Raw genomic sequence first — 9,983 nt, forward strand, 5'->3', positions numbered from 1 at the left:
TATAATCTGAGTATAGGAGAGACTGTAGGGCCATCTTGTCCTGCCCCACCCAATGCAGGAACCTCCCCCACAGTATTTCTGCCAGGTAGCCCACAAGCCATTACTTAGAGAAAAGCAGAGACAGGGACCTAACTGCCTCACTACGAAGCCTCTTCCACATAGTGATGTGGTATATCAAAAAGATCATGGAAAACTGTAATCACATGTGTAGAGTTTGAGTCACAATTCTACCATTAACAATGGGTAAGTTTAGATAAGAGCATTGTTCTAATTTATTCCTCCCAACAACCCTATTGCAATCTATTGGGTTCATTAATTGGGTACCATTATCATCCACATCTTACAGGTGGGGAGACTGAGGCACAGAATGGTAAAAGTGATTTGCCCAGGTTCTTGTAGTTAACGAGGTGGTAGAACTAGAATGTAAACCCAGGCAATTCTGAATCAGGAGTTGGTGATTACAGCAGCCATGAACACGTGCCCTCAGGTCTCCTTTGGTGGGGGACATAACTGAGGGGTGATCCCACCTACCCACTACCCAGACATTGACTGAAAGAGGCAGAGCCTTTGAGCCAGGCCCGTTCTTGGGAATCACAGTACTCCTCTGATAGGCAACGTTAGCTCAAGGACCCTGCGTTGTTCCAGGCAAAACTTTCTTAGAAGTGTGCTACATTCGGAGACTCTTAGTATCCAGTTCTCCTTCCTTCCATCTCCCCTTACAGAGCGAAGACCTGTTGCAGGCTAAATAATAGCCCCACAAAATGTCTACATCTTAATCCCCGGAACTTGTGAATGTGTTACCTTATATGATGAAAGGAACTGTGCAGATGGGATAAAGCTAAGGATCTCGAGGTGGGGAGATTATCCTTGATTATCCAGTGGGCCCCATGAAACACTTTCAGAAGCAGGTGGAAGGAGGGTCAGAGAAAGAGATCTGACAATGACAGCAGAAGTCAGAGTGATGCAACTGCTGGCTTTGAAAATGGAAGCGGCCGCAAGCCAAGGAATGCAGGTGGCTTCCAGAAGCTGAAAGAGGTGAGGGATAGAGTCTCCCCTGGGGCCTCCAGAAGGAACACAGCCCTCCAAACACCTTGATTTTAGCCAGTGAGACTTCTGACCTCCAGAACCATAACATAATCAATTTGTGTGGTTTTAAATCACTAAGTGTGTGGTACTTTGTTACAGCAGCAATAAGAAATCCATACAGACCTACAAAATGGTCTGATGGCTCTTCCTGCTTCATTCTACTTCCCCCGCTTTTCCTCCCACAGGTGTTTCTCCTCAACAATCTCTTTCACATCTAATCTCATCTTGACATCTGCTTTTAGGAGGATCCAAACAGACACAAGTGGTACCAAAAGTGGGCTTTGAGAAAACAGGCAAGACGTTGGGACTTCAGATTCTCTCCTTCGTTACCCCTGATTCTGAGTGGTAGTGGTGCAAGGATAGGCTGTAGCAAAAAGGGGTGACCCAGTAGCTAAAGATTTCACTGGTGCTGACCTGGGAAAACGTTTCAATGGAGGGGAACACTATCGCAGGTGGGAAATGTTCTGGTAAACAGAAACACCACTGCACACACAATGATTTGAGCATCTGAAAATACGGGGAAACAGTGCCTACAAAGAAAGGGGGATCAGTTGGTTACTAAGTTGTATTGATGTCTTGCAAAGAGATAACAGGAAGCAAGCAGTTAATGGCTGTGTGCAAGCTCATCAAGACACCCTGATATTGTGTCGTGGAAGAGAAGACCCAGCCGAGCAGCTGCGGAGTGCCGAGGGGTACCACCCAGCCGAGGGGTGCCAACCCCCCATATAGTTGAAAATTCACATATAACATCTGCAACATTTGAGTGCTCAAAGAGGGTCTGTTTTGTTAAGTTCAGGGCCATGATGGGGAAAACTTGCAACTTTGAAAAATGGGATGGGGGCACCTGGATAGATGTCCCTGCAGATGTTAGCCCTACAAGCTCCCCTGAATGCTCAGAGTTTGCAGAGGGGGCTCGCTCCTCCCTAGCAAGAGCTAGCACTTCTGCTGTGTCGGAATATGCAGTAGAGGAGGCTTTCCTGCTTCCCTTGGGAGCTTCCTTCACCTCCGCTCCCAGCTGCTAGGCTGATACCAGGGTTAATCTAGATACAGTCGTGCAGAGCCTATTAATAAGCAAAAAGAGTCTACACCCAAGATGTTCTAATAATTAGCTAACAGGTGCCAGCAAAAACCAGTGAAATATAACTAGGGTTGGATTTTAAGGGGGCTGGATTGAGGGGGACAGAAAGTAAGATTGGATGAGGAGGCATTCATTGACTTGGGGGAGCTTTCCTGGGAGACACCCTAGGACCTTGCTGCTGGGGGTTGGGGGGAGAAGATCTCTTAGAAGCCTGGAGAAAGAGGGAGAGAACACTGGTAAGGTGGAAATGCCTGAGTTGTCCTGGAAGGAGATAGAGGAAGGAATGAAGAGGCTGAGGAGGGCGTGTATCTTGGAACAGATATGCTACGTAAGGCCAGAGAACCACCAAAAGCCCTGGAAAGTTCTAGAAGGCAGCCAACAGGTCTTGACCCACAGCGAGACAGTTTGCAGAGAGCATGGTGTCCACAAAGAGCAAAAGAGATAGGCAGCCAACAAGGATGCTGCTCACCACCAATACCCCACAAAACGCAACCGTGGAGGAGGAAGAGGAAACTCAGTGTGGTTACACTGATAAGAAGTCACAACCTGTTGGTCAGTTCTCAAACCTGAGCCAAAATTCAGGTCCAAACCCACTGACTGAGGAGGAAGGACCCTGCAGTACTATGGTTGGTATATACAGTTGACCCTTGAACAATGTGGGGGTTAGGGGTGCCAATCCCCCACACAGTTGAAAATTCACATATAACATCTGATTCCCCCAAAACTTAACTACTCACAGACTGTCATTGATTGGAAGCCATACCAATAACAAAAACAGTAGATTAACCATAGTTTGTGGGTTATACATACTACATACTGTATTCTTACAACAAAGTAAGCTAGAGAAAAAAATGTTAAGAAAATCAAAAGGAAGAGAAAATATATTTACTGCTCATTAAGTGGAAGCGGATCATCCTAATGGTCTTCATCCTCATCACCTTCACTTTGAGTAGGCTGAGGAGGAGGAGGAGGAGGAGGAGGAAGAGGAGGGGTTGGTCTTGCTGTCTCCGGGGAGGCAGGAGAGGCAAGCAAGCTCGGTGTGACTTTTATTGAAAAAAATCTGTGCCTACATGTACCCGCGCAGTTCAAACCGTGTTATTCAGGGGTCAACTATAGTGTAATGATTCCATCGGTTCCTTCCCAAAGAGCCCTGTGACCGTTTTTCTGGGTGACTGTACACTGGAGAAAGGGGGAAACAGATATCTTGAGGATTATTAGACAGAGTCTGAGTTTAGCCTTGATATTCAAAGATTCAGAGCTTTAACCTGATCTTCCTATTAGAGTGGGGCGTGGAGTGGCCAGGCAATCCATGGAGGCCTAGTTGAAGTCTGAGCCCAGGAGCATCTTCTAAGTTCATAAACCCACCCAGTAGTTATTTCCTCTGCTCACGAGTGTGTAATTAGAATTAATATACTTGGTATTTGGAGTAACCTCTTTTACCTGTAGGGAAAATATTATCATAGTGGGGGAGGCCAAGCGGGAATTTCTGAAATTGCTCCTCCACTGGCCATGGTAGTAAATCAAAAACAACATTGCATCCTGGAGCCAATGACAGAGATGGGTGCCATCCTTAAAGACCTAAAGAATGCGGGAATAGTGGCCCTGCTTCTTCCCTCTGTTGTGGCACTGTGGCCTCTGCAGAAACTGGGTGGAGCCTGGAGACTGGCTGAAAGTAACACAGGCTTAACTCAACTACTGCCTTAATCATCGCTGCGGTGCCAGACACGGTATTTTTGTTAGAGCAGATTAATACGCCTTCAGGTGCCTGGTATGTGGCCATCAATTTTGCAGATGTGTTCTTTTCCACTCTGACGAGAAAAGAGAATCAAAAAGTTCGTATTCACGTGGGATGTACGATAATAATTATTTATGGTTTTGCCCCAGGTCTAAACCTCTCCTGCCCTTGGGCGTAGCATCATCCAAAGGGATCTGGACCACCTGGGCATCAATGACATCACATTGATGGGACAGGGCGCACAAGAGCGACTCTGCTGCAGGCCTTGGTAAGACACATGTGCTCCAGAGGGTGGTAGATAAGCCTGGCAAAGATTCAGGGATCTGCCACTTCAGTAATATTCTTAGGATGTCCAATGTCAGGGGTGTGCCAGGATGTCCCCTTCAAAGTAAAAGACAAATTACCGCACCTTGAATCCCAACCATAAGAAGGAAGCATTCTGCCTGGTAGCCTGTTTCAGTTCTGGAAGCAACCATTCTACACCTAAGAATGCTCTTCCAACTAGTGTGCTGGGTAGTAAGGGCGGCCACCAGCTTTGAGTGGGACCAGCAGCAGGAAAGGGCTCTATGGAAGTTGCAGGCTACAGTGCAAGCAGCCTTGCACTTGGGCCACATGATCTGGCAGATCCTAAGGAGTTAGAGTTGGCAGTGGTGGGAAAAATATACAGGATGGAGCTTTTGAAAAAGCCCAGTAAGAGAATCATATCACAGACTCCTGGGATCTGAAACAAGGCCATGCCAGCCACGACAGAGAAACAGCCCTTGGCATAATGTCAGGCCCTGGACAAAACAAAACACTTGACCATAAGGCACAAAGTGAGCTGCTGACCATGAGCTGGGTCCTATTGGACTCGCCAGTCATAAAGCCAGGCAGGCCCAGGGACAGTCATCATCAGTGAGAAATGATGCACCTGCACCAAGCCTGAGCAGGTTCCCGAGCCACATGTGAGCTGTGTGAGCAGGTGGCCTAGAACCCGTGTCAACAACCATGGTGACAGCAGCCTCCCTCACCCCAGCTCATACCTACAGCTACTCGGAGATCCAGCGCGACCAGCCAAGGGAGGAGGGAAAAGCTGGAGCCTGGCTAACGGATGGGTTGGTTTGGTTCATGTGTGCAAGCCAAACTCCACAATGCCCACGTTACAGTTGTGTTCATGGCTGGTCTAAAAGACAGTGAAGAAGGAAAATTGTCCCAGTGTGTGAATATGTGAGCAGTGCACCTGGTCATCTAGTTCATGTGTGAGGAGAGGCCACCCAAGGGGAGGATAAATACGGATGACTGGGCAGGAGCGTGGAGAGAGAATACTGAAAGATTGGTGACAAGGTCTCTGGTAAAAGCATGGGAATGATCACATTGGGAGTGGGCACGAAGTGTGAATACTTTTGTATCACAAATCAGTGCCGCCTGAAAACATCCACTGCAGAAGAGGCACTGACCAAGCCAACAATCAAAACGACTTAGTCATTTTGCATTAGCTCACCTGGGCCTGCCTGACTTTATGACTGGCTGCCTTTGAACTGGCAGGATGAGCACATGAATGGAAGAGCCATGGCGGCAGAAACAGAGGCCACAGAGGGCTCCAAAGCTTGCACTCCCACTGATCAAGGCTGATCTAGCTATTACAGCCTCTGAACATCCAGCCTGTCAGCAACAGAGACCAACGCCAAACCCCTGAAACACCGTTACCCCTCAAGGAGACCAACCAGCCACTTCATGGCACACTGACTACATTGGGCCCTGCCCATCCTAAAAGAGCCAGCAGTTCATCCTCATGAGGACAGGTACCTGTTCTGGGTGTGGGTTTGCCTTTTCTGCTCCTAGAGCTTTAGTTGGCACCACTGCCTGAGGGCTTATGGACGTCTGATCCCCAGGCATAGAATCTCGTGCAGCACGACATCCAACTGGGAGACCCACGGCACAGCAAGGTGGCTTAAATGCTTGTCCCCTCCAAAACTTATGTTGAAATCTAATTGCCATCGCAGCAGTATTAAGAGGTAGGACCTTTAAGAGGTGGTTAGGCCATGAAGGCTCCACCTACATGGGTAGGATCAGTACCATTATAAAACATGAGTTTGGCCCCCTCTTGCTCTCTCCCTCACCTTCTTGCCTTCTGTCGGATGATGCAGCAAGAAGGCCCTAGCAAGATGTCAACGCCCTGACATTGGACTTCCCAACCTCTAGAACTCTGAGCTGATAAATTCCTTTTCCTTATAAATTACGCAGATTCTGATACTGTCATAGCAGCACAAAGTGGACTAAGACAACCGATGACCACCCCAAATCTGCTGGCCTCATAGGATGCTGGAATGGTCTTCTGAAGTCACAGCTGATGTACCAGCTCAGGAGCAACACTCAAAGGATGGGGTACTATCCTTCAGGATACAGAGTCTGCATTAAACTGGAGACCTCTGCATGACGCAGTGTCCCAGTAGGAAGGACCCATGGACCTAGGAACCAACACATGAAAGCAGGAATAGTCCAATGACTTTCTGGGGTATTTTGGGCTTCTTGTCCCTATAACTCTCGTCTTAGGAGTGTTGGAGGTTCTGGTATCCAAAGGGGACACACACTTTCAGGGTACAGAGAAAGGATCCCATGAAAACTACAAGTTACAGCTGCCGCCAGGACCCTCTGGTTTCCTTGTGTGCAGGGACCAGCAGAAAAGGCGTCAACATACTGCCAGGGTCACTGGCCCAAATACTGCTTTTACACAATGATAGCATTGAGGAGCGTGTGTGGAACCCAGATGACTCACTTCGGCGTCTCCTGGTATTTCCTTTCTCCCTTCTGATGGTGAAAGTCCTTGGACAGCCACCTGGTCCACAAACTCAGACATCTGAGGAGTGAAGGTGTGGGTCACCCCAACAGGTAAGACCCCAATAGGTACAGAAGTTGCTGCTGAGGTTTAATGGTCAGTGGAGGAGGAAGAGGAAGGAATACCAGTTGTGGCCTTGAGATCAACTGCAGTAATGGGGGTTTAGTTTGTTTCACTGACCTGCTTATTCTAAGGCCACGTTTCCCATGGGCCTGAAGGAATTTTAGCCCAATGTCACACTACATGATCTGCAGTAAGTAACAGATTTTCTCTGAACTTTAGTTTCCTTTCCTAAAATGGGAATGGGAATGTCTGCCTTAGGTTATCATGGCGGGTGGGGGAGAACAGAGAAGGTGATGTGAAATGTGCACGGTTCCAAAAAGTTAATGGCCATGGTCGTGCTGAATGTAAAATCCCCCCTCGCTAACTTCCACTCATTGGTCTTTGTTCAGTCTTCCAGCTCTGAACAGAACAAGTCCAACCCTTCTCCTGTAGTCGACCCTTCAGATACAGTAAGTCCTCACTTAATGTCATCGATAGGTTCTTGGAAACTGCTACTTTATGTGAAATGACATGCAGCAGGTCCTCAAATAATGTTGTTTCATTCAGTGTTCCGTTATCACATCAATGAAAAACATTGGTTTTGTTATGTATCATTTTGCTTAAAGTCACAGTTTCCAAGAACCTATTGATGATGTTAAGTGAGAACATACTGTGCTTGAAGACAGCGTGGCTCCCCAGGCACCGCCCCAATCTGAAGTTTACACTCTGTTCCTTCAAGCTCTTCCTCCTGCCATCAAGTGTCTTACTTTCTGTTTGCTCCGATTGCCAGTGTCCTTTGGAAACATGGCACCCGTGACGACTCCTTGCACTCCTGGCACAGACTGACAGGTACAGAAAGCAGAGGGCCTGGCCCCTCCTGGGAGCTGGGGGATCTTCCCCTGTATTGCAGCGAAGGTCTGCACCACTTTTCCTTAGTGACATCACACAACTGGTATCTCTGATGATGTCATTAATCTAAAAACCCTTGATCTGTCCCCTGGAAGCTGCAGCCCCGACGGGCGACCCCCATTCTATAAGTATGCAATTAACTTTTTGAGCACGAACGTTAGCAAAACTTTGGAATCTGAGTTTTCTACAGCTGATGATGGATATCTGTACTTGATGTTTCCCCTGCGTCCTCTCCAATTCAGGAAGGTCTCTCGCTCATTCCATGTGACTTTTGAGATGTCGTTGTGGCAGACACCCACTAGGTGCTTCCCAGCCACCTGGCCCCTTTCCTCTTTCTAGAGACCTAAAGTTGACTCACACATCACATTGCTCTGTGCTTGGGGGAGCCCTTCAGGCCCAGGATTGCCCTAAGACGAGCACAGTCATCCCCAGTGATTGGGTTGGCAATGGCGTATGGCGCAATCCTGACCACAGAAACATGACACTGTGTCTTCTCAGAGACTCCTAAAAAGACTTCTCCCAGGCAATTTTTTTAAAAAAATTTAAAAAGTAGAGAAAAAGAGAGAGAGGTGCATGAGAGAAAATACTCCCTCTGCAGCTTCCGGCGGGGGTCATTTGCACATCAAACCCAGCCAGCCTTGGCCCTATGAGAACTCCAGGGAAGAGGCAGTAGAAGGCAGTAAGAGGATGAGTCAAAATACTGAGATGGCAGCACGAGTCTCTGATCTTCCCAACCCTGGAGCCACCCTGCCTGGTGATGCTTTTGAATGTGAGACTGAAATGTCCTTATTGTTTAAGAGGACTTCCGGCACCCACGGTTTCCTCCTGTTTCTGGGGATCCATTGTTTGGCACATTGTCTGGTTCCAGTGTCTCTACCATAAATCCCTTTTAGCTATTAAATTTGCCATGTTGATTTCCGTCGCTTAAATTTAGAACCCTGACCAAGGCACTGTTTGTAAGAAAAGGGAACAAGATAAAGAGACAAACACGCACCCGGAGAGGAAAAGATAGCCACACACATGTCACTTAGCCTGAAAACAAACAGCCATTTATGTATATGGAGGTACATTAATTGCCAAAATTGAACTAATGAAAGAGACATAATTAGCTTCTGAGGGCGGAAGAAACCAAGTTGATCTCCTAATGAGGTCTGAACAGGCCTCTCATTAGCCACATGGCTGGGGACTGGCACGAGGTGGCAGGGCTCAGGGAAAATGCAGAGGGAAAGAGAAGAGGCTGGAAGACAGATGGGGACCTGGGTATCCTCTGCTCCTGCATCCCCCAAGGGAATTTTGTCCCAACGGGATTAGAGGAGCTGCCCCAGGAAAGGAATAGCCCAGCAGCAGAGGATGGACAGACACTTCCCCAGAGCCTCTTCCCTTCCTAAACCTGTTTCCCTCGTGAACATTTTATTTTCCAGACGCAAAGGGCCACCAATTTGTCCCAGACCCCTCAGCCCACTGCCTCCCAGGGTGTATCGCAAGGGTGCCTCTAGCCTCGGAATCAGCTGAGCTCCATCCAGACCCCATCCTGACTCATTTAACGGAATCTCTGGGTGTGAGTCCCTGCGCTTTGCTATGCAAGACACCACCAAATGTCATTAAAAAACTGATGCAAACTCTAAGTTAATTTGCATTTTCACAGAAACCCATGGGAAAAGGGCGATGCTTGACCCAAATTAATAAATCTCTGATTTTGAAATCTCCAGCACGATGGCTTGGGAATGGAGAAAAACAGACGTGAGATGGTGATACCACATAGATTAAAAAACCGCTTCCATGTAAGTATAAGGACAGCCAACTACATGTGCCGCATAATGACCTTTCGGGGTCAATGACGGACCACCCGTACAACGGTGGGCCCATGAGATTATAACGGAGCTGAAAAATTCCTATTGCCTAGTGACATTGTGGCTGTCCTAAGAACTGTTATAGCGGAAGGCATTACTCCCGTGTTTGTGGTGATGATGATGTACACAAACCTACCACGCTGTCAGTCGTATAAAACTAGCACGTATAATTATGTACAGTACATAATACTTGATAATGATAATAAAGTACTATGTTACTGGTTTATGCATTTACTACACTATATTTTTTATTGTTGTTTTAGAGTATACTTCCTCTACTTATTGTTTTTTAAAAAAAAACTTAACTATAAAACAGCCCAGGCAGGTCCTTCGGGAGGTTTTCCAGAAGGCATTGTTATCACAGGAGATGACAGCCCCTTGACTGTTACTGCCCCAAAGACCTTCCAGTGGGACAAGAATGGAGGTGGGAGACAGTGACACGGATGACCCTGACCCTGGGTAGGCCTC

This window comes from Propithecus coquereli, unplaced genomic scaffold (assembly GCF_000956105.1).
Source record: "Propithecus coquereli isolate 6110/MARCELLA unplaced genomic scaffold, Pcoq_1.0 Scaffold79, whole genome shotgun sequence".
Taxonomy (NCBI): Eukaryota; Metazoa; Chordata; class Mammalia; order Primates; family Indriidae; genus Propithecus; species Propithecus coquereli.